This window comes from Zalophus californianus, chromosome 12, assembly GCF_009762305.2.
Source record: "Zalophus californianus isolate mZalCal1 chromosome 12, mZalCal1.pri.v2, whole genome shotgun sequence".
In the NCBI taxonomy this organism is placed as follows: domain Eukaryota; kingdom Metazoa; phylum Chordata; class Mammalia; order Carnivora; family Otariidae; genus Zalophus; species Zalophus californianus.
In genome coordinates, this window is record NC_045606.1 from 51967724 (window position 1) to 51994537 (window position 26814).

Sequence of the window (26814 nt, forward strand, 5' to 3'; positions counted from 1 at the left end):
TCTTCCAAAAGTCATCCTTTGCAACAGCTTTTTCTCATTCCACTATTTTTTTTCTTTCTATTTGATAGCCTTGTTGGTCGTTTGAATATCTCTGTCTTTATAGGTATATGTGTAAGCCTTAAAAAACCTTTTGTCAGTGTATAAAAGACTTTTCATGAATACAGCAAAAAGTAAACATTATTAGAATGTTGATAACTAGGAACAAGGGTTGGATGTCCATTACTAGCTCTGCTTTTTGTCGTGTCAGAGAATATAATTTCACGAATAGTGGAACTTGGAGTTAGAACTCTATTAGAGAATTTTGCTTTATATATGGAAAATATATTTACTAAAAAAATTAAGAACTTCAGATTTCTATTTCAAAATAATTTGAGTGAGGATATTACATTATAGAGTGTCATACATACAGTAACATAAACCATAATGCCTTATGTATTGATTACTAACATGTCACATGATCATGTATAAAGCAAATGTCACCAGAGATTCTCACACAGAGACCCAAATGACTCTCATCCAAACCATTCGATGCTCTAAATTCTCCCTGTAACAGGTATTATTATCTTATTAGGGTCTACTTTTTTACTTTTCTGGTATCTACAAAAACTCACTCACAATGAGCATTCTGTGAGTCTAGTAACTTCAGTAGTTCATGAGGAAAGCAGTGTTATTATAGGACAGCTTTATTCCATCTCCTGTTGCCTCTACTTTGTTCTTACTCTCATCCCTCCTTTCTCTTAATTCAGTCCTCTGCTGTGGTACAGAATCTTATCTTTACATCACACACGATTCATGAACCCTTCGAAAGGCCAATATCCTACCTGTAAAAACTTACCTCATCTAAGAACTTATCAAGAGCTTTCCAAAGCCGTTAAAGCAGTTAAAAAGTGCTCTATCTTATCATGTGTGTAATACATGTAAATGCAGAAGACAATCTTACCTAATGGGGTCTGATATTTTACCCAGATCATAATCTGTTTAGTATTTGCCATTATCCATCATTTTCTATTACTACTTATCACTCATCTTAGATTTTAACAGCTTATCATCTTCCATCAAGAAATGGATGACTTTAAGAAGAAAAACACTTTCTCTCTCTTCCAAGGAAGGAAAGGGGGATGAAATAGGGAACTTGGGGTGAAAAACAAAAGCCAACTATATGCTAGGTGACATCTGAGGCATTTTACAAATATTACCACATTCAATAAACTTTTTAATTGAAACTTCATGATAAAAAAAGTAAAGAAGGTATTATAATTCCTCTTTTTTCTGATGAGAATTCTGAGGCTGAAAGAGACCGAGTAACTTTCTCAAGGTCTCAATAGCTATTAAGTAGGATAGTTGAAGTCCACATTTATTCTGCTAAAATGTTGTGTTAAAGGTTAGAATAAATGTATGTTTTCTTTAACATCCTTTTTGTTACAGTTATGACATCACTCTTTAACCTAAATTCTTATCCTATTACCCAAAATTGACCAAAGATTAAGCAAAGGGGATGTGCCTTAGTAAGAATTCAGGCTCATTACAACTGCATGGAAGAGAATTTCAGAAACACAAGGCTTGGGATATTACCTGTTTTTACTAGAGGTAGTTAGAGGAGGAAGAGTTAGATTTTTACCTTCTAAATCAGTCATTCCTTCATTGCTTTATCTGAATAACACCTGATTTCAAAGTCGGGATGAAATTCGAAACTAAACTTGGATCCTGTACTCTAACAAATGTCTGAGACCTTAACATATTTACCCAGACTTTTACCACTCACAGTCATGCCCCAGACAGAGGAAATGACTCATCTGTTTTTTAAAACTGGAAGTGTTAAAGTTAACATAAAATATTGCAAGACAAGTTTTTTTAAATATATGTTATAGGAAGTAAGTATTTGTGTTTTTATAAGTCTAATCCATATGCAGGCCTTTAATTCTTGGGTACCTATGTAAAAATCAATAAAAGGTAGCCCATAATTGAAAAATAGATTATCAGGAGAAAGGAGCACCAACTATTGGGTTTAATTATACCTGTAAGTTTCATAGGAAATTTTAAAACAGTACTTTTTTTAAAATGTGCATGTATTACTCTACCTCCAAATGTAACAAAATTTCCAAAAATGTGGAAATATCATGAGAAACCATGAAGTACTTTATTTGATTACAAATAACATCTGATGAATTGAAAATATGATGGTGCTAATTTTTCACTTAAAGACTTGAGTCTATCCTAAGACTCAATTTGAAAGGGTCTACTGATTAAAAGGCAGACTGCCCTCACCACGAGCATTCAACAGGGACAAGTCATCAAGGATGTGTACTATGTACCTAGTACATAGTATATAATATTTTTTAAAGATTTTATGTATTTATTTGAGAGTGAGAGAGAGAGAGTGAGAGGGAGTGGGATGAAGGGCTGAGGGAGAAGCAGGCTCCCCGATGAGCAGGGAGCCTGAGGCGGGACTTGATCCAGGGATTCCAGGATCATGACCTGAGCCAAAGGCAGACACCCAACTGACTGAGCCACCCAGGCACCCAATAGTATGTATTTTTGATATGATAAAGCACAGCATCTCAGAAGATAAAGAGAATTGCTTCAGATGTATGCCTCAAAGAGAAACTCAAAAGGAAAAGAAATCCATTTCAAAAGGAAGAAACAAAAAGTTTGAGGTCGTACTCCAAAAGAGAGATTTTGCTCTAAAATACTCCAAAAAAAGGAAAATGGCTGTGTGATATCCAAAAATGAAGGCATTCTAGACCTTGGATACCTTAATGCACGATACACATATATCACAAAGTTCCAATTCTAAGCCCCCATGCAAGAGGGAGGGATAATTCTGTGAGGGAGATGGTACATATACAAGACAACCTTTTACTGGAGGTGTGCTGATGCCAGCATCTAAGACACAAGGGTCCAGTGCTTGGCTGGATATAGTATTCCAGAGGTGCTCAGAGGTGAAAGCAGTAATATAAAGACCAAAAAAAATCTTGATGTTAAGCCCAAGACCAAAGTACAGCAGGAACCAAAGATATAACCTAAAGTTAATGCCTGGCAGAAGAAGAAGTAATTTGAGCATATTGTAGGTACAGCAAAGCAGTGAGAAGGCAGGCTTTACAAATATGGCTGTTTTTACGGCTTGCTTTTATTGGCTGTGTAGTAGAGAATGTGAAGGTGTGTTGGGTATGACCTTAAAGTAATGGGATATTGCAAGATAATATGTCTAAATAAACTTTGTTGGACATTCAGTAATAATAGACAAGGCACTTATTCTCAGTTTTTATTTTCCTTTCCTTTGCTCTGGCTATTTTCCTGCAACTCTTATTTCTGTTAATAACACCACCACTCCCCTCTTTGAGAAACCCAAAAGCAAGAGAGTCATCTTGATTCTTCCCACTGCTGCTATGTTTAATATTTGTCTTTAAACAGACTTAGCATTCTTGGGGCATCTGGGTGGCTCAGTTGGTTAAGACTCTGACTCTTGGTTTCAGCTCAGGTCATGATCTCAGGGTGGTGAGATCCAGCCCTGTGGCAGGATCCACGCTCAACACAGAGTCTGCTTAAGATTCTCTCTCTCCTCCCTTCCTTCTGCCCCTCTCCCTGCTAATGCTCTCTCTCTCAGATAAATTAATTTAATCTTTAAAATAAATAAGTAAATAAATAGACAGGATTCTTTTAACTTAAATGTGTTTAAAAGGAAATTACATTATTCATTAAAAACTATTAGTTACTAAAAGTTACTAAAACCACCAGATACTAAAAAAGAAATATATTTTTGAAAATTCAATGAAAATTTTACTGTCATTGAATTTTAGCAGAAATCTGCTCCTTTCTTAAAAGGACTGATTAGCAAATACCATTTAACACACAGATTAGTATCACCCTAAGACTTTCTCCTTAAAATTAATTAGAAGGATTAAAAGATAATTGAAAAGAAAATAATTTTTTTATTGTGTGGTGATTTAATTATGATTCAATGCTGCATCCTTGTACCAACAAAGGGTCATCCCACACTTTGGGAAGCACTGGACTATGGAATAAAATCCAAACTCAACAGCCTGGTACAACATCATTCCTGAATACCTTTCAACCTCGCTTCCTGCCACCACATAAGCCACATATCCTCACTATATTTGGCTCCATTAATGTCCCCATTGTGTCTTCTGGGAATACTCTTATGCCTCCATCAAGAGTTTCAGATGTCAAGGCCTGAGAGACCTCCCAGGCACATTTCTCCTTAGCACTGACAAAGATTCTTCCTTGGCCAAACTCTAGTCAGGTTCCTCTGAGTTCTCTTCTTAACTATGCTTCAACCCATAAAGATTTAAATAAGCACCAATATAGTTTCTAACAGCTCAAGCCTGCATCCGTAGGATGACCCTAGCCCCCTTAAAGTACCTGTCTAAGAAAACTCATGGTGGCCAAAAGAATTCACTGTTTCAGCCAACACGTGAAGACAGGGCCCCTGTCTCCCAGTCTCTTCAGGAGAGTAGGAGCTTAACTTTGATAAGCACCAGTTAGCAAAGTCAGATGAATTTCACATGGACCAAATCCTTCCTTCCCCCACTTTGTAATTTCCTTTTTACTTCCCTGAAAAATTCTATTGAGCCCTTGCTGCCTCCTTTCCCTACTGCCTCATTCTCCCTTTAAAACATCCCCCATCACCCATGCAGAAATCAAAGTTGAGTTCAACTCATACTGGACTCTTTTCCCTACTGCAATAGTTATTAGAGATTAAAAATCTGTCTTCACCCCTTTAACTAGTGTCTGCCTTTGCTTATCTTTGACAGCACTCCATATCTGCTTCTAATTCTCTACATTCTACGTACAGAACCATCCCCCTTACCTGCCATGCTGTGCTCCCTTTTGTACTCCAAGTGCCCGAATCAGTACTGTCCAGTGTCTCCTGTATTCGACATGGCAAATTTTTTTTTTACCAAGGTTAATAAATTAAAATGATAAAACTATGTGTTGTCAGATTGTTGCATTGTATATCTATTATGTGTGAAATAACTAAACAACTATCTTGTCACATAGATACCCAACCACAACTGCGGTGGTATTTTCGTGAGAGCAATGTGTAAGTTTAAATAACTGTGTACACAGAAAAAGGGAACCAAGTTATCTGACTAGTGTGAACAGGGCCATGTGGAGAATATCTAAGACATTGCTTATTTTTTGTTTCAACTTATAAACAATAAGAGGGACATCAACACTGCACAGTTTTACAGTTTAAAAATAATTTAAAAATCTTTATCAGCTTACTTTCCTTCTTTCTTAGCTTTATCGGTATCATTTTTGATCCCATTGTTTCCTTTAACCTCACATCTTCCTCTTTTGGATGTCTACTTCCTTTTAAAAGAACAATCGCCTATTACTTCTCATATCTTTTGTTTTATAGTAGTAATAGCACTTCTATAGCCATAGCATGGGGAATTTACATGCCAGCTGTAGGGGACACTGGGTTTTTACTTCAAAATTAGTTTCGTTTTGTCTGTTTCTAACTTACAGGTGAAAACGCTACTTCCCATAGGAGTCTATTTTATTCCATAAAATTAAATGAACCATTACCCCAAAGTGCAACAAGACACACACAGCATGACCACATTATTTCAGAAGGCTGAAGGGTTGCCAGTCCGTTGATCTCAGACTTCATGAACCACAGTGCAGCTCAAATTGGTTCCCTGCAGTAGCTTTGAGCTTCCGCCAAACAGCCACTGCAGAACTCCAAAAACCACGAGGTAAGGAGATGGCATCCAGGCACTTTTTTTAATACTGTTATTAACTCTTTTACTAAAGTTTATTTTGTTACTTTATTAAAGGGATTGAGGCCACATCAGACATTTTTCTTGCTTAAAGGTAACATGCAGGAATTGCTGGGATAACATAGTATTGAAAACATAAAACTAAATGCGGGGCCTATGTGAGCATCCTTCTTTTGCCAATGAATTACAAATGCTTCTTCTTTTGTGCAGTTGTGCTAACATTAAACAATAAGTATAGAATTCCTATTGTCATTGATTTTTGGCATCTCAAGTCTCTTTTTTGTTTTCAATTGCTACCTGTATCAGCATCATCCAGTTGCCTAAAACCATTCAGTCAATGCTCCACCCAGGAGCATTGGAGTCAATTTTAACGCAGCCGAGCAATATATCAAGAGCTCTATCCACAATCGTTAAATGAAGACTGAAATTAACCATGCATTCCTGGGCCCAGAATCCAGAATGGAGTGTCCTATGCATTCATGTACCCAGCAAACTAGAGCCACACTCCCACCCTATAATTCTGTTGCCCAATCTTCATTGCTGGATGCCGGTCCTTAAAGACATGCGCCACTCCTGGGGTTGTAACTGGTGTCCTAAGCTAAACAACCACTGGTTTAACAGGGGCCCTGCCCCCTGACTAAAATCTGGGCCAGCCCCTCACACCCTGTTCCTAAAACAGGCTGGAGCTCTGCTTCCAACCGAATGAGCTCTTTCCCTCCCTTACCTGGAGCAAAAAGAGTAGCACTGCCAGGACTTCCTATTGCCATATCCTCCCTTAACCCGATTGCAACCCCTTGTAAATCATTTCTGGCTCAGAAGCCCACATCCCTTACTCTCAGATAGTGTAACTGAAAATGCTGGTCACTCATTCACTTTAGAAGCTTGATCCCAGCTCCTTTTTTCTTGCTTCTCTTGCCTTGACCTAAGGCCCAGCACACCTCATAGTAGGTGTGGTATATGGGATAAGACAATGTCAGTGTGTAAACAGTGCTCATCATATAAAGGAAATCTTGAAGGCATCATTTTTATTCAATGCAAATTGCCACCAGAATCATTCTTTTTGGTGGTTTCTATTTTTTAATGAAATTAAACCTTTGGATTTTTCCTAATGAGAAAACAGTATAGTTTCCTTAGAGTTTATTGTTCTAACATCTGATAAACCACATGATCAAGGTATTCCTTTTTTTTTAAGATTTATTTATTTATTTTGAGAGAGTGAGAATGAGAGAGAGAGAGAGAGAGAGAGAGAGAGCACATGAGAGGAGGGAGGGCCGGAGGGAAAGGCAGGTTCCTTGCTGAGCAGGGAGCCCGATGCGGAACTCGATTCCGGAACTCCAGGATCATGACCTGAGCCGAAGGCAGTCGCTTAACCAACTGAGCCACCCAGGCACCCAAGGTATTCTTTTTGAAAGCCATAATATGTTAGGTGTTAGAGAGCCCAGATAGTACTTGCATTAAGTAGTTAACTTTGTATTATGAGCTTGATTCTTTCTATAAAGCTTTCTGTACAATCTATATTTTGTACTACCCAGTTCCCATGGCAACATGTTTGTTCCCATGGAGAAACAAAAGTGAACACCTTAAAAGAGCTGAACTTGAAGATATAAAACCTCACTCAATGGATAGTTTGCTCAGAGGCTATTCAAGAATAAAAACAAAAAGACAGAAAAGCAGAAAATATATCTAGGTTTCAAATTCCAGCTCAAAACTAAGAAACGACTTCCAATTTCTTTAGACCTGCCAAGTAACAAATCATTCTTGGTGTGTCCTTAACAGCAACTTTAAACTGACTGTTTTTCCCTAAAAGCAATTTTTAAACTCTCTACTTAGACAAAGAGCCTTTTAAATGGTGATTTGATGGTTTGTTTTATTTTAGCAATTTGGTCCTCATAGTTGCAACTAGCATTTGCATATTTCAAGAATATTTGAATTTTCATGAAACTGCCTAAATTTGGCCAAACCGATTTGAGAAAAAACCAAAACAACACTATACATTAAAGCAATGAGAATGTAAGCAAATGAGCATAACGTTATTTTTTAATAAAAACAAATACTTTTTTTTTTTAATGTCCAAAATTTTCCTAGCCTACCTATGGTTCAGTATGTGTCATTACAATAGAGCCTGCAAACTGCAGATGGATGGAAATTTGGCTGCTTTGGTTGAATTATAAAGGGAAGCTGGTAGCCTTAGTTAGGCTCATACTACTATGCCAAATTCCTAACACCATTACAACAGGACTTTGAATGATACCAGTAAAATAATTCACACCCATTTGCAAGCTCCTTTCAAGTGGCATAAACTCTACTTGTAAAAGACAAAGAAAAATCACTTGGCTCCAGTGGTTCTTTGCTCTGCAGCCTCCCACCCTCCTGCCCGCCTACCCCCTTTTATAATCTAGACACTGCTTCCTTTCCATTTGTATCCTACTTGTTTGTCTGCTGTTCTCCAGCCCTTTTTGTGCCTTTTTTTTTTTTTTAAATCTTTAAGCCTTGACCTCCTTTTTCCCATCCTATTCTGCTATTTCTACTCTACAGTATCATTACTTTTTTCCCTGGCTTCACTCTTGTTTCTTAGCCCCCTCTCTCTCTTCAATCTTTAGCTTTTTAGGTATTATGGTTATTTTTAGTCTCCTTCCCTGCCTTTAGTTTTTCATTCTTGCCACCTTTTCTTACTCTCTTTGTACTCCCTCTTCTAGAAGTTTGTGTGTTTTGCTCTTTTTAAGTTATTATGTATTGTTCCTTGATGAATCCTTTTCTCTCCTTCCAAGTATTACTTTTTCCTGATTGTTTGAATCCCAGTCCCACTGACTTTATGCAAAACATTACAATTGAAGCAATTTAAAGTATTTCTTTGATATCATAAAAGTGAGAAGAAAAATTAGCCCCAGAAAATAGCATCTTAAACAGTAGACTGCTTTTTTTTTCTCTTTGTCCCCTCCTTAAGTTCACAGTGAATAGAATCAATGAGATTTGTCATCTGCTATGTTTGTATAGATCTGGAATTATTCACTCTAATCATGGAGTGAGGAGCAGGACTCTGAAATCAGCAAGTCCAGCATGCTGAGTTGTTGCCACTCAAGATAAAATAACTTTTGTACATCATGTGGTCGACTGACAAGAAGAAAAAAGATGTGGCTCAGAATTAATTGTAGGTTTTGAAGCAATAGTTACAGGAAACAAGACACAAAGGTTTTTCTCCTACTTATATTCGTATGGTGCGGGGGGTAAAGGCATTTGGGCACTTCCATCATTTTATATTATTTATTCTACATGGCAGATAGAATAATAAAAATTTCTTGAATACAGACCTTGCTTTTGCTCCCCTATCAGCAGATAGGCACACACTTTGAGTTGCTTTTTTTGTTTGTTTTGGGAATTGGATGCTTATCTTTCTTTTATAGGCTCTCACCTAACTTCCAAAAGTATGCGATAGTGGATTGCATGTAAAGGGAAATGGTCCATTCGGGTTTAAATGCATTGCTTTGAACTAAGGAGATATATATCTTAATATTTGAATTATTTATGACCATATATTTTCATAAATTGTATGAGATACACATATATAATTAAATCCATTAGCATAGTGGCATATTCTTTATTTATGCTTTCACGTACTTGGAATTAAAACTTAATGTAAATTGCACTTACTAAACACCTAAAAAGTCACATTCATCCACTGATAAATTTTCAGTCTTTTAAATCCATAAGGAAATACTGATGCTCCATAATACCCACTGGTTGTATAGCCCTCACAGCTTTGGAGATTCATTTTTACTCACCATAGTTAGGATATCTGCCTTTTCTGTTTTCCTCTGTTTTTACTACTTTTGCATTTAACAGGTTTTTATTTTGCTTAAAGACACATTGCTTAAAGGTTCTGAAAAAAAGACCATGACTTGGAAACTAAATCACTGTTACAGAAAATTTTTAGTACAAAGGAATTTTCCATATCTTCTTTTCTTTACTGTGGATATAATTATAGCACCAACACATAGTCATGCATACTGAGCACTGCACAATGCTAGGGCGCCATTCTTGACTTATGTGTGGGACCCTGTATACAGATGGATTCATTTTGCAATTCTCACTGAAACTATGCCATGCTTTTATCTGTCAGATGATCATGGTGGATTATGTTGGGTTTTACTCTTTAAAATTCCTGAAACGTAAATGTACAGACCATCCACTTCTCCTTCATGTTACAGAGATGGAAGATGCTTTCAGAGAAGAGATGTGTCCTGACTATAATTTTATCACCATGTATATCATCAGAGTCAGGTTAGAGTCAGCTCTCCTAATTCCCGTCTTCAGGAATATCATTTTGAAGATATTCATGGTGACAAGGAAAATATTATATTTCTATCACATAAATCCCATAGGTACAACTTTTTAGGCTTTTAGCCTAACTTTACTCCTAGACAATTTTACATTGTAAAGTAAGGGGTGAAATAATTTCTAGGTAATTCTCCTTGTGCAGCTGGCTATGTAATCCAACAACATACTAAACGGTTTTTTGAGAGGGGCTGTCACATCACCAGTGACCAACATAGTGGAAAATATTTGGAAAAGGAACTATTCAGTGCTATCACTACATCTATATTACTGGAGTACAATTTTGGAATATTGACATTAATTGAAATAAAGTTTCTTAGAAATTAAAATGTTTACTTTCCCAATAATGCACTGGGAAACTACCAGTTTACTTATCTTCTCTATAGAGCTTTTCTTTATTAATATCAACCCATACTTTTCCTTCTTTTTTATTACTCAGAAATAATATGTGGTTTTTGCTAAGTATTGTAATTTGTTTTTCTTCTCTTATTGCATCTCAGAAGTCTGTCAACTCCTTATGTACTAAGTTTGTCTTTTACTTGTTTTCCCTCCCCCATGATCTTGAGTATGCATATAGTTGATGCTAAATGTGTGCTATTTCAGTGGACAAGAAGTCTTGATTAATTGGAAGCAAATATCCAAAGTGAGTCTATATTGCCAAAAATATTGTCAAAAACGTACATCATGAATCTAAATGCTAACAGGATAAATCACTAATAATAACTTTTACATAAAAATTACTACAAAGCAATTTCTCATAGTGATGCTTAAAATTGTTTCCTCTCATAGATTAAGGCATATTGGTGAAAAGAACAAGCAGGGAGGAAAAACTAGTGCATATTATCATAAAATCATAATGCTTTTAAAATTTTTTTATTTTTCTCCTTTTTTTCTAGAATTGAAAGAGTTATATGACAGATTTAATCATAAACTTTCATTTGAGAGAGTATTGCAAGAGAAAAAGAACACAGTACTGCAAGAAGCCACAGCTTCTGGCAGATGTTGCAAGAATGAGTTAGATCGTTGACCTTTTCTCTGGGGCATTGTGTCAATTTTGAGTGGAGTTTCCAATTGCACAATGAGCATCTGGACAGTTTTGACATCTTTATTACACTCTCTGAGTTCTTAAAATGCTACCATTTTGTCTTAGAGATGATTTCTTTCAAAATTAAAACAATTATTTAACTGCCAAAAGTAATCCCATGACTGAATGCCAGTAAAATTATCTTCCCAGATCTGGTTTCCCTACTAATATTCATAATCAGAATACCCGTTGTTTAATCAAAATTAAGATTTGATTAATGATCTTAACATTCAAGTCCATTTCTTCACAGGCCTAATTTTGTTTCTTGTATTTGCTTTGCACTGAATTACTGTGGTTTAAATAGCCTGTCTAACATGATCACTTTCAAACAAGATCATAAATTCTCATAAAAGCAGACTAAGGAATTCATAATCATAGCTCTTGGCCGCCACCTAAAGGTTTCTTTCTTATTTTATTTTACATAAGACCTACTGTGCATGCCTTTTATAATAAACTTGTGCCTGTATCATCACATGTTTCTACGTAAGAATAAGGTTAAGAGATTTATATCAGTATGTTTTTTTCATTTTTGTGTATTTGCATTAGCAGCCTATATAATTATATCCACTTCTCAATCTATTTGGTACACAAAAGTAAAACTAGGTCCCCTAAGTGGTCTGAAAATTGTCCATTCCTTCAAAAAATATTTTTTATTTCCTTTTTTATAATATACCACCCCCATTCCTAAGCCCATCTTGGAAACAGAAAAATACTTAAGCCATGGTCTCTGGTTTCAAGAAGCAGGTACTAGTTACCAATGCAAAAAACTGACGTTTTGTCATAATCTGTATTAAAATTATCATTACTTAGATGCCAAGGAGTAAATCCAGAAGCCTGAACAAAGAGAAATATATCTCATTTCCAATTTTCCAAGGTAAATTCAATTAAACTCATGTTTGTTGAATCATTACTGAATGTAATGTATAGGCTAAACTCTTCAAACTCCATAGAGAATATTAATAACAGGTGTAATCTCTTGGTTGTGCTTGAGAATAAATGGGATATCAGAATTAACAATTCCCTGCTACCTATCTCCATAGCCATAATGTCACTCCTTTTATTCTCCTCTGAAGAATCACTTGCTTGAATCAGGTCAAATATCTTCAAGACCCTACTTGGATTCTGACAAAGTCATGTTTGGAGAATGGAATCAACCCAATCTATAATATACTGAAAAGTTAGTTATAAACTCTACAAACTTCTTATTTCATAATCCATACTGATAGAGCATCTATGAATCACCCCGAGTTTTCTTAAATATGTAGACAAGTTTTATTAGCATGCACACTTGCCATTATAGATTCTGTGTATTTAGCTTTTGATTTACTTGTAGACCACTATTCATTTATTTATTAATTCAAAAAATATTTATTAGAAACCTACTATGTGCCAGGCACTCACCGTTGTCAGTGTTCATTAAAACAGATTGGTCTTTGCCTTCATGGGGTTTGTGAGGGAAATAAAATAAATAAATAAACAAAACACATTTGATATAAATTATAAAAGAACTTAACACACTGTACTGTAATGGAGAATAATGTTGAAGAGAGACAGACCGACATTAGGAAGGGTAATCAAGAAAGGTCTCTCGAAGGAGGTAATAGTCAAACTGACACCTGAAAAACAAGGAGCCAGTTCTGCCAAGAATATAGAGATGAGGCAGTGGGAATTATCTCTATAAAGGCCAAAACACTTAGTAGGGCCAAAGGATCTAGAGCAGAGTGAGCAAAGGGGAGTTTCATGAGATGGGGAGAAGTAAAAAGAAACTCGATCATTCAGGGTCTTGAAGGAGAAGATGAGGACTTTGGGTTTTATATGAAATAGAATGGAAAGTCACAGTAACAGATCAGAGAAGGAAGTAACTTGATCTGATGGCTCCTTGGAAAAGGGATTGGAGGCAGGCAAGAGAGGTGGGAGACAGAAGTCTAGTGAAGAAATACAGATGGGAGAGATGATGGTGACATGGACAAGGCTGTTGGCAGTGGAGGCAGAGAAGTGAACATATCTGAGAGGAATTTGGTAGCCAAATTCAACAGGACTCAGTGGTAGGTTAGATGACCTCCTTGGTTCTACCATTCCTTCCCAACTTATTAGCATTTGCTGATATGAATATAACTCTGAAATGCTGATATGGTTTTCTATATTAGATTTAGATTGCTATATTAGATTTTATGTCACACTTAAGCTTTTGATTTAGTAAAAAAAAATTAAGAAAATATCTTAATAGCATGACTTACTTGCATGTCAATAAGGAAACATTATCTAGCATCTTCTGCAAATGAGACAATCTAAAAAAATAATTTTATACATAATGGAAGTTTGTCTACTAAAAGCACCAAAACTTGGGGCGCCTGGGTGGCTCAGATGGTTTAACGTCTGCCTTTGGCTCAGGTCATGATCCCAGGGTCATGGGATCGAGCCCCACATCGGGCTCCTGGCTCAGTAGGGAGCCTGCTTCTCCCTCTGCCTCTCTCCCTGCTCATGCTTTCTCTCTCTGTATCTCTGTGTCTCAAATGAGTAAATAAAATCTTTAAAAAAATAAATAAATAAAATAAAAGCACCAAAACTTATTTAACATTAACCACTTAGAAGAAATTTTTCTCTAAAACTGCTAAATATTTTCCTCACCTATTAAACAAAATATATTTAATATTAAGCTTTTCAAAAACTTAGGCTCACTATGATGAAAAACAGTTGCTATACCTCTGTACTATAGTGGTAGCCCTAAAAATAGTGAGATATAAGTGGGTTTCCTGTACTAAGAAAAACCAGCGTGCTTTGGAATACTTAAATTTTGTTGTTGCCTCAGTTGTTCCTAGTTTTCATTGTGTCAGATTGAGGTCATTCGCTTCTAACCCATTCTAACGTGATGGTTTTCCTTTGCTGGTAAGGTGGGAACCCTATCAGACTTTCATGCACATTGATAGTGTGTAGACCCCAAGTCAAGTATGAACTTTTGTATTCTATTTTGATTACACAGAGGCTTTTTTTTACATGCTGTTTTCTCAAGTATATTTTAGGTCATTGAAGTTGCTTGATCAGCAAAGTTCAAGTCAGGGAAATGTCCCTATACTAGCATTTTATTTCCCACATTTTTCATGAGGTTCCTTGAAAATGAAATTCCCACTACCATATACATTACCATGTTAAGTTTCTACAAAGAATCCTTCCTTATGACACAACTTCAACTACATCATTATAAATACTGCTTTTTCATTTTATGCCTAAAGTATAGTTTTCAAATGTAGCATAAAAGCATATAAAATTTGACCATAAAACTAGACTAAAAAAAAAAATCCCAAATTTCTTGACTGTGACTATAATGTAATCTCTCCATTTTTTTTTTATTTTGACATTCATGGAAACTAAAATAAATCAATGTCCACAAAGCCCCAATCAGCAGCCCTACTTTGAAAGTGTCTTTTGACAAGTAACATATGCATATTACAAACCCAAAGGCAGTTTGAAGTGGTTCTTCCGGAGACCTACATTCCTCAAAGCTCTGCCTGTATCACCACCTTATTTCATGGAAGAAAATGTATAAATGTGTAATGGAAATGTGTAAATGATTAAAGCATCTGTATAAACAAAGAACATTCTTAACACGCGTAAGAAAAATTTTGAGGACTTCTTGAAAAACCAGATGCCAGATGCCTAAAGCTGATCTGCCAAATGAGAATCCTTGAGAGAGAGGTCCAAATACTGCCATTTGAAACAAATATTCCCCAGCTTATTGATATATGTGGTCCTTAGAAAAATCCTTAGATAACACTGTCATAGACTCTAGATAACCAGTCCTAAATGATCTGCCATTTCAAATTTGTGGCAGCTTGCATTTTCCAAAGATGACTGTTGCAATACATACCATCTTACATGCTCTTCCGAAAAAGTGACACTGACATCTCTTCACCAAAAAATGGGGTTTATGTTCCCTTTTCTTGAATCCGCACAGACTTTTGACCACAGTGGAAGTGATGTTATGTGACTTCCAAGAACAATTCATAAAATGCAAAACAGCTTCTGCCTGGTTCTCTTGAGACACTTGTCTTTGGAATCCAGCCACCACGCTGTGAGAAAGCCACATTAAAAGGCCACGTGAAGGTCTTTCAGCCATAGCTCCTGCTGAAGCCCCTGTTGACAGCCAGCCATTGACCATCAGACATGAGAGTGAGCTTTCAGATGATTCTAGCCCCCAGCTTTTGGGCCACCCCAGGAGAGCAAAACCTACCCCTCTCACTTAGCCATGGCCAAATAGCAGATTTGTGAATAAAATTAATGTTGTCACTGTTCTAAGTCACTAAATTTTACAGCGTTTTTTTATGCAGCAGTAGATAACCAGAACAAATTCCAAATAGTTCTGTGGCTTCTTTGGATGAAATGTAAAGCCCCAGATAAACCTTCATGCATTCCAGTTTGCATTTAAGGATTTCTAATTCCATCCAGCCAGATTCACTCCAGACTCACTTGCTAGGTCATTGCCTAGATCTATGGTTCTCAAAAAGAAGTGATTTTGCCCCCTAGGGGACATTGGCAATGTCTGGAGACATTTGATGGTTGCCACACCTGGGGATGAAATGCACTTGGCCTCTAGTGGGTAGAAGCTTGGGATGATGGTCAACAGTCTACAATGTACAGCACAGTCCCACCTACCAACAACAAAGAATTATCAAACCTAAATAGTGCAGAGGTAGAGAAACTCAGACATGATCTGGTCCAGCAGTGGGGTACTCCATTCTTACCCATGGTTCTCTTCACCATCATATAGGTCTAGAGTTCTCAACCAGGAGTTGAAAAAATTGTGTATGTGTTAGGGGTGGGGGTGGGAGGGAGGGCTTGCAGTGAGTTAGAATATCAGGATTATTTGTGAGGATTTTCAACCTATACAGGTGAGCCTATGATGTTCAACCCTGGCAACAAATTACAATAATTTGTCAGAAATTTTTTTTGTTTTGTTTTGAAATACTAACTCTGTTTAAATACCAGCTTAATCGTCAATTCTAGAGATTCTGGTTCAAAAAAATACTGTAGGCCAATAGTTTTTAAAAGCACCTTAGGTGATTCTAATGTGCAGCTAAGCATTAGAACCAGAGACACTGGTCCTTTTGCCTGGAGACTGTGACTCCTAACTTGGGGACGAATGTTGATAGAGTCTAAAGAGTAAAACTGGAAAATTCCAATAGGTAATTCTGTTGGCAACCCTCTTCCCCTTCTTCCACTGAAAACCTTTGGCCTTCATGTTTGCCTGCACTTAGGCTGCCCGGTTCTGGCAAGAAAAAAGACCTATGCCAGACTCTCATTTCATTCTTCTGTACTTATCTGGGCTGGAAGAAAACCCTAAGGCTTAGTTAATTCTTGTTAAGTCAGTAAGCAGCACCACTTAGTAAATGCTGAACAGCCAATTCAGGTATAGTGGCCTCGGTGTGCTATGCACCTCTCCACCAATAAAATCAGCTCTACTGGATTTTCCATTAATTGCTTAAGATGAATATAAAAACATCAGTTAATATTCTTTGAATTTTAACACTGGAGTGTCATGCTAACTCAAATAATTTTTATGATTTACATAGTTCAAGATGATGACTAAAGTTGTTGATAGGATGTGAACTTGCTTTGCCACCCCCCAAATAAAACAACCAGTTAGGCAAATACATTGCTATCTGTCTCATATGCTAAGCAGATGAAAGTCTGCTTATTAAAAAAAAAATGACTTGGGTGGAGAAGGGAAAAATGTGAAATAGCCTATTATTATAATAATTACCTTGGCAAAAATGTGTTATTTCATCATGACAATAAGCTTTTCTGAACATGTTATTATTACATTACATTTGTGGTAAAAAGAAAAAAATCAAAACTATGTTTTTCTTTTCAAAATTTATTTGTCAAAGGAAAACACCAATTTAATAAATTAAATTTCTCAATTATCGCATTGTAACTTTTCTGTTTTTAACTCTTTCCCATTAAAGCCCCAAACCAAAAAGAATCTTTAATGTTGTACATATGATCCCTATCTATGAAAGAGAAAGCTGAATGTCTCTAAAACTTTCAAGGAATAGTTATACAGTGTATGTGCCTATATCTGGTAGAAGATGGTCATGAGTAAGAGCACGTAACTCTTGAGGCAGATTGCCTAGGTTTAATTGCTAACTCCACCATTTAAAAAATCATCTTGGGCATGTTCTTTTATCTCTTGTGACTCAGTTTCCTCTTCTGCAAATATAATAATAATAGTACTGAGGTCATAATTGTCTTTGAAGATTAAAAGATAAAATGAATAGAAAGTGCTTAGCACAGTCCCTGGCATATAAGATGTACTTAATGAATGAGAATCAAATTTAACTGTCAAATATAATTAATGCTGGTTTCTGTCACTAATTCATTGAGCAACTCTGATTAAATCACTTTATCCTTTGACTATCCAATTTTTTATTTGTATCATAAAAGGCTTAATTCCTAAAATTCAACTCAATAATTATCCATTGTTCCAGGTTCCTTCTAGCTTTTATTTCTAAGAATCTGGCCTCTGAAGCAGAGCTTTACCTATTTTCCTGTATCAGTGTCCAATTTACATGAATATAGCATATATTTTAGTCTATTATTTTGACTATTGTACTGCAAAGTCAGTTTCCATAGCTTTCATTTCGTCTGACATCAAGTTAAGTATGCCTTGAAACACAGAGGTATTTGAATTTCCCTGTCAAGTTTTATACATATTACTTATTTCCTCTTAGACTGAAATCTGAAATGTCAATTCCTACCCCCAGGAAGACTGACAACATATATGCTGTCCTATAGACATAGCTTATATTGTGATACCAAACAAATGTTTCCATACTGATTTTATAAAAAATATTAATATGGCAGCATATATAAAGATTCTTTGAGAAATGTAGAAGTTTCTCTCAGGTTATTCTGATCTCTCTCATCCTCCTCTCATGTCAGCATCTCAAAAGATGTGTCCAACTTGTTCACGTAGTACAGTCTGGCTTCTAACACACCCTTCACAGAGGATGCTCCCCCTAACAACAACAGTGATCTTCTGGGTTCCAAACTAATAGGGCATTTGAAGCCCTTATAAGAATTGATTTTCTGTAGCATTTGTAAGGAGTACACTCTTTCCTTTTAGATATGCTTCAGCTTTTCTTGGTTTCTATCAATGAGTCTCTACTACCCTTGTTCTCTTGCCTCATTGACCATCCTGTCTCAACCTTCAATTGTTGTTTCACAGATTCCTCTTCTTGGCCATGATGCATAATCCTTCTATATATTCCCCCAGAGAATACCCACGACTTTATATACCACCTAGCATATTTTTACTCTCAAATCAATACCAGTATATACTTCTCTTTTAAGCTTCAAACCTATATTCATATATTCCCAACTCTCTTCTGGATATCTCCATCTGAAATTCCTTCGGGCCACTTCTAAATTATCTTCCCCAGCATATCTTAGTTTTCCTCTTATATTCCTTGACTAATCACTAAATATACCCTAAATATCTTTTTTTAATCTCCTAAATATAAATATTTCCTCTCCATCACCAAATGCCACTTTCCTGGCCCAGGTCCTTTGCACATCTCACCTAATCCTGCTCCAGTCCCATCCTCTCACATTCACTCTCCACACTAACACCAGAAAGATATATCCAAAATGCCAAGATAACCACATCATCTGCCTGCTTTGAACTTCACAATGACTCTCCATCATCTGCAGGAGAAAGTCTCTTTGCCCAACGGGGTCTTCTGTGGTCTATTTCTACACACCTCTCTAGCCTCATTATTGGCTACTTCCTTCCACAGTCAAACTGGAACCCACTATAAAACTTAATAGCTCTGGGCTCTTGCACATTCTGTTCCATTCACTTCATTATCCCAGTATCCATTCCTTATTCTTCAAAACCCTGCACAAGCTTTTCTCATGTAAAGCCTTTCCTGATTCCTAGATGGAGTAAAATTTTCACTTCCCTATACTACCTAACACGTTCCAAACATGTTGCTAGCTTTGCTCATATAAGCAATACACAATTATATTGTAGTTATTTTTTAAATGACTATCTTCCTCAGTGTATCATGAAGTCCTAGGACATAGAGACTATGTCTTATTAATTATTGTATCCCAGCACTTAGGAGAAAGATGGGGATACACCAAAGCTCTATATATGTTTCTTGAATTAGTAAGAGAATAAAGATATAAATTGGTCCAGTAACGATTTACTCAGCATAAAAAGTATAAGGATAAAAACCTAAGATAAATATTGTATTTAGTTTAAAAATCTTACTTTTTAAAAAATTTTAGCTTCACTGAGGTATAATTGGCATATAAGATGAGAACATATTTAAAGTGTATGTCATGGTGATTTGATATAAGTATACACTGTGAAAAAACTCCCCCCATCCAGGTAATTAACACATCAATCACCTCACATATTTATCTTTTTTTTATGAGAACATTTTTCTACCTCCGTGGCAATTTTCAACTATACAATATAGTGCTATCAACTATAGCTGCCATGTTTCACATTAGATTCTCAGACCTTATTTATCTTACTAAAACTCTCACTCTTCATTTCAGTCCTTAAACTTCTCACTCACACCTGGATTTTGCCCCTTTCTCCACCTTACCTGCACTTGGGTACCACCTCTAATCTTCCTGATCCTGTTCACACAGCTGATCCAGGTTCTTTTAGGTCTCAGGATGATTGAACTTTGAGAGAACTTCTTAGGTTATGCTTAAAGGGGTTTAATCACTTACTTAATCTTAAGATGTCCTACCAAGAACTTTATCTCTTTGAATCCTGGTTAGCCTTAACAATCTGGTTTCCTGTCAGCAAAAATTATTTTTCACCTTCCTCAAAACATAAACGTATGTGTACTCTAATATGCCCTTGAAACTTCTGTCTTAGGGTCTAACACAGGTAAGAGAAAACAAAGACAGAGTAAGGTTTTTGGACTGATTTTTCAAGTTCTTTTGTTCTTCTCAAGTAAGGTCATGTGGCAACTATGCCTCCCATTGTTACTTCTCTCCTTTCTCTAGAGACATATTGTTTGCTATCTGGGTAAAATATGTAAAACAAACCTTTAAGTTCTTCAAACTCTTGTTGTCTTTTAACTTTTCTAATAATTCTAAGGAGTGTTGACAAATAGTTTCTTAAAGGTGCTAGGCCCAATATCTTATTGAATACTTTATGCAAGTAACAAAATCTGATGTTGGCCAGTTGTACATATATCTTTGCTTGAGCAAATCTCTAACACCACCTTCAATGTCCGTAATAGAGAGCCATATTATTATTTAGTTTCAGGGCCTAAAACCATCTGGGAAGTATCTAGTTTCATAAAAAGAAATCTGTTTTAGTGGGAGAAAAGCTGTTTTAATTCCAAGCCACTTCCTGCAGATCCAATCAAATCAGAGGGAGGAAGTATAATGGAAAGAGGTGAGGGCCAGGACACAGGACAGGTAACAGGCAATCATTATTTGGTAAAGGGAATTGTGAGAAGCTTGTCAGTAGTTTTACTTATACTACCTCCCATTTTCAGAATGTAGTTCCTGCTGCATTGACATTCAGTGTTCAGTTTAGCCTGAGAAAATAAAGAATCGGAGGCCTCCTTTGCCTGTGAGCCACTAGGGCAGGGACCACAAACTTAAATGTCTGTAGGACTTGGGCATGTAACACATATGAGCAAACCCAGCCTAGGTATATGAAAAGCAGTGGCATGATCGCATTGAAAACCGGTAACACACGATCAAAAATACAACAGGGAGTGGTGAGGACTGTGGCAAACTGAGGAGCCTGGGCTCCTTCTTAGGTAGCAGCAGATATGCAACTCAGCTCAGTGCCTTGCAGAAATGAAGGCCCAGTTGTGTCCAGTAGTCTGACTGTTCAAAAGCTAAAAGTAGGATTTTATGATACCTCCTGATTTTAAAGCATTTGGCAAAATTTTTTTTTAAAAAGTTAAACAACTCTATCGGCAGATAGAATGAGGGCCACACAAAACATGTGTTTATATTTGATTCTGAAATGTGTGTTTCACAGTCAATCAAGAAGATCCAGGAAATTCAAGCAAACAGTTAGGGGTATGTTTAAGAGGAAAATGACATTTGCTTACAACAATACAAACACTTACTAATTAGGCAAAGATGTGAAATTTAGAGTAAGGGGCAATTTTCATGTTTCTTTTGCTAATCTTGCCAAGGTAGATTATGGATATCTTAATAAAGCCAATCTCCTTTCCCTTGGCCATTTGATCTCCTTTGAAGCTAAACAGGCTGGATATTTTCCATTTACCCATCCAGTTTCCTTCTCTACCCTTTTTGTGTCCCAGGAAACTAGCTAGTATAGATTGCATTGAAGGGTTACTTTATTGCTAGCTTTCATTGGGTTTGACCCATCTGAGGCACTGGCAGGAGTTTGGAGGATAGGAAGAAATTGATATCACGATCTTTATTTGCCCTGCCTTTCCCCTGCTGGTTCACCAACAGGTTCCTTTCTTCCTGTCCGGAGCTTTCTTTATACAGCTCCTCCATACCTTGTGTGTGTGTGTGTTCCTTGAAATACTGCCTCTTGACCCTTTAAGCCTAGGGTGCTAAAAGTTCCTTACTGCTGTAAGCCCCAGAAGACTACACTATCACTTGTTCCCTTCCATAAAACCTACCCTTTAGGCTTCAATTATCTAGCTTAACTCTGCTTTCCATTTCCTGCTGGGAGCCTGCCTTAAGATGCCTTTTCCAAAGACACAATCGTTTCCCAGGGCTGGGCTCTTCACTGGGCAAAACTCAACAAGTCATTTTATTCTTATTTTTCTGGGTCCTTTGGAAAAGCAGAGCTATTTGGCAGGAAGTATCAAGAGCCCTGAGAATGTATCTAACCTTTGACCCAGTAACTTCACCTTGAAAATTTTTCCTAAGGAAAAAGTCTTAAATATTTAAGAATTTAAAAAAAGATTTATGCAAATATGTTTGTTATTAAAATGATCAAAAACCATAAACAATCCACATCCCATCCTAAGGGATGCCAGCCATCTTTTGTTTGTTCCACCAGCTTTCCACTCCACTACGCTCTCTGCCTTGAGGGGCCAGCCTGCCTGGACCCTGCTATAGCTCCAGCCTCTTGCCTAGGGATGGGCTTCGCCCATGGTACGTCTTAGCAGGACCTCAGAGAATGGGAAAAGAATGAAGTAGGGGCAACTATTCTTCCTGTCCTTTCTGTGCAAATGACCTCAGGCTGGCTGTCACTCTTGAACAAAGGTGACAGAACTTGCCAGGTAATATCCACACACTCAATTTCTCTGGGGTTTAGTAATGCACCCTTCTTTTACTCTTTGAAGCCTGAGGATAGTGACGAATCTCCCCACGGTTTCTAACCCAAGAATATAGCATTATCACTGACACTCTACCCCCATGTTTATAAATAGCCTCTTTATTAACAAATTCTCCTCAAATTACCCAGTTTGAGTAAGCCTCTGTTTCACTGCCAAGAATCTGGTGGAATCAAGGAGCATATTTAAGTAAACTGAATAACAAACTCACTAGGGAATAAAATATAACGTGGAAAGATGTTCATGAAGAATGCATATTAAAAACAAAAATGGTAGATCCAGTATGAAAAAAACTACATAAAAATTTGGCAAATAAAATTCGGCATGAAAATGCAATATATTCCTCAAATTTTCTATAATAAAAAGATATTACTTTTTAAATGAAAAATTTTTATTTAAAGATTACTTAAAAGTGAAAGATATTATAGATTATGCCAAGAGAAATCCTAAAAGACTTGGTAGAAATGGTATTAGAAATTATTCTTAACAATCAAGTGGGACAAATGGAAAGGAAAAAGGGGTAGAGGAAAAATATCCAGCTGATATTAAGGCCTGTGAAAAGACAAGTGAAAGTGCTTATAGAAAATCAGGATTCTCTTCTGTAGAGCATAAGGTAGTCAAGGGAGATGTCATACAAAATAGTGCTGGGAATTGTGATTTGGGACCAGAATATTCAAGGTTTCATAGTTGATGCTAACTAAAGTTCTCTTTCATGGCTTAAAGAAAGCTGGGAAATAGCATAAGAAGAACCATAGAAAGGTTTAAGAAAAGAATAACAAGTTTAGATTTTCGTTTCAGAAGGAAAGCTCCCGGGTGCTTGGAGGGCTGAGTCGGTTAAGTGTCTGTCTTCTGCTCAGGTCATGATCCTAGGGTCCTGGACTTGAGTCCTGGGTCAGGCTCCCTGCTCCACAGGGAGTCTGTTTCTCTCTCTCTCTACTGCTCCCCCTACTTGTGCTCTTTCTCTATCTCAAATAAATAAAATCTTAAAAACAAAACAAACAAAAACCCTTGATAATCTTCTCTGCTAGTTTAGCTTGAAAAGGGTTCAAATGACCAAAATATCATTGCATTTTTTGTTGTTATTGTATATCATACTGAAATGTGCATCTTTATAAACAATTTTCTTATATTTCTGAATCTTTGGAAGACTAACTTCCCAGACGTGAAATTAGTGTCGCACATTAATCTACTGTAGAGTAAATGTTTTCTTAATGATTTCTACGAACACATCCTATGGTATTATTTATACCCTTTTCTGAAGTACGTATAAACACCTAAGTTTTAAATAAATCATCATCAAACTTATTGATTTGTTCTTTTGAAATTGGATAAATAATCTTTACATTTTAGAGAGAAATTTTATTGGCAATATCAGAAAAAAATAGAAATAGTCTTGTAGTTTTATACTTAAGCCCTTTAATCCATCATGAATGCATTTGGGTATACAGTAAGTTTCTAAGTTAATATTGTTTTTTCCCAAAACTCACAATTATCCCAATACCATTTGTTAAAGTATTTATTCCCTCTCCATCAATTTTCAAAGCATATTTTGTGTTATATTCAATTATTATTGATGTTAGAGTCTATTTCTGACCTATTTATCAACTCAGTCATTTTTTTTATTATTACATATTACTTCCAAATCAGATTAAATATCTTTGAGAAAAGGACTGGATTTTACTGAAGCTTATATTTTCCATAGGATCTATCACTTTACACATAGCAAATGTTCAATAAATATTTACATATTTGTTAAATGAATGTTGAAATTGAATATCCTGTGCCTAATTTACAAAGAATTTCCTCACTATGTTAAAAGGTCACATTCTTCAAGGTGAAACATGAAGTAATTTTGAAATTGGAGAAGGGGGCTGAGAATGGAAGCATTCCAAGTATAAAAATGCCATGTGAATCTGATTAGAATAATTTAAATTTTGTAGTGACTTCATTCTCCAGAGGCTATGTGATCATGAGAAAATGCTGAGAAGGAAAATTTTAGTAGCGGGCTCACTCTGAGTTATTGAAGTTCAGAAAGGCCTTTAGCTGTGTAATGATGTGCAAATCAGTCCACATACCATCCAGGCTCCACAGATGAACTATGTCAATGGTGAAATGTTGTCCTTTTAATATCTGCTGATACCTTTATTTGGGAAAACCAGCTGTGGGTCCTTAACATTGTTACCCATTTAGAGCACAAGCAATAAAGCTTTAAATAAAAACATTTAAAATACACTACATATTCATATTACCCTCCTGACTACATATAAGTTGAAACATGTTGGATTTTAAATAAAAGGCAGTTAAGTATATTGTCCCCGTCATGTACAAATAAGTGAGGCTTTCAAATAGTTTTATGCCAAACTGTACAAGGATGACTTCAGGCTGAAAAGATTGCAGAACAATTTTGCTTGATTAAGGAGACATAAAACTAGACCGTCCTAAAGAATGCTAGGATTACAGGCATCTATATTAAGTCATGCTCACTATATCTACTAATGTGGGTAAAGAATTGTATAGTTACCAGAAAAGGAAAGTTATGTATTCATCAAAACCAAAAATATTTGATGGTATTTTTATGACAATATGCAAGTCTTGAAAAAAGTATTTATGTATTTTCAATGTTGTTTATATTGTGAAATTTAAATAATCTAAGTTGCCATTGCAAAAACTGCTTGGAAAATATATGATGAATTTTAACATGTCTCATACATGATCTCTCCTTCGATTCTCACAATAATCGTATTGGTAGTTTTGTGTGTGTGTTATATCAACTTTACTTTTTATTTTTTTAGAAGATTTATTTATTTCAGAAAGAGAGAGAGAGAGAAGGAAAGAACAGGGGGAGGGGCAGAGGGAGAGGGAGAGGGGGAAGCAGACACCCTGCTGAATGTGGAGCCCAACGTTGGGCTCAATCCCACGACCCCGAGATCATGACCTGAGCTGAAATTAAGAGTCCGGTGCTTAACCAACTAGGCCACCCAGATGCCTCTCAACTTTACTTTTTAGAGTAGTTTTAAGTTCACAGCAAAATTGAATGGAAAGTATAGAGGGTTCCCATATGCCTCTTAGCATAGTCTTCCCCACTGTCAACATCCCATATCACAGACGTACGCTTGAAACAATGACTGAACCTATACTGGCACATCATTATCACCCAAAGTCCATAATTTACATTAGGGTTCACTCTTGATGTTGTACATTCTATGGGTTTTGACAAACGTACACTGTTATGTATCCACCACTGTGGTATTATATGGAGTTGGTTAACTTCCCTAAAAATGCCCTGTGCTCCATCAATTTATTGTTCCCTCCCCCCTTACCCTAGCAACCATCTTTTTACTATTCCCACACTTCTGCCTTTCCAGAATGTCATATAGTTGGAATCATACATTATGTAGACTTTCCACATTGGCTTATTTTATTTAGCAATATATATTTAAGGTTCTTTCATACCTTTTCATGGCATGATAGCTCATTTTTTTTAGTACTGAATAATATTTCATTGTCTGGATATACCACAGTTTATTTATCCCTTCACCTATGAAAGAACATTTTGATTGCTTGCAGGTGTTGGCAATTATGAATAAAACTGCTATATACCTCCATGTACAGGTTTTTGTGTAGACATAAATTTTCAGCTTCTTTAGGTAACTACCAAGGAGCGCAACTGTTGGATTATATGGAAAGAGTGTTTAGTTTAGTTCTGTAAGAATCCATGAAACTCTCCCAAAGTGGTGGTACCTCTTGCACTCCATGCCAGCAATGAATGAGGTTTCCCCCTGCTCCATAACCTTACCAGTTGTCAGTGTTTGGATTTTGGCCATTCCAATAGAAGTACACTGGTATCTCATTGTTTTAATTTGCAATTTTGGTAGTTATGTTAATTTTGTTGTGCGTAAGTGAATAAACTGAGGCTCAGAGAAGGTAATTAATTTGCCTGTGGTTCTACAGCTGTTAAGTAACAGATTCAAACAGTTTTCTTTCAGGCTCCAAAGCTCCTGTGCTTTTTATTCTGTGGGTTGCCTAATAGCTAGACAAGAATAAAATTCAAATTCACACATGGAGGACTCCAGAGAGTGTGGTTGCCAGGCTCATTATTATTTGTCTTAGTTAGGTTCCTCCAGAAGAGCACCCTAAGACAAGGAAATGCTAGAGAACAGTAAGGAAATGAGGGAAGAAAAGGCAGCCAGTGAAGAATAGATTTGAATAAAGTTATCACTGTGGGCAACTGCAGCTTAAAGAAAGATAACAGAAAGCTAGGATTAGATTGTGAACATAGAAAATGTTTCATTCCAAAAGTACCCATGAAGATAATTAATATTACCAACCAGAGTATCAGTTA

The 26814-nt window shown here is 36.4% G+C and overlaps 1 protein-coding gene across 2 annotated transcripts in view; it reads right to left on the reverse strand.

Moving 5' to 3' along the window:
* MACC1 (MET transcriptional regulator MACC1) overlaps positions 1-4881 on the reverse strand; it is a 147814-nt gene extending 142933 nt beyond the window's left edge. For both annotated transcript variants that reach the window (XM_027574387.1, XM_027574385.1), the window contains exon 1: positions 4829-4881. The gene's annotated coding sequence lies outside the window, so the exon portion shown is untranslated. The remainder of the gene's footprint in view (positions 1-4828) is intronic.
* Between the last annotated feature and the right edge of the window lie 21933 nt (positions 4882-26814).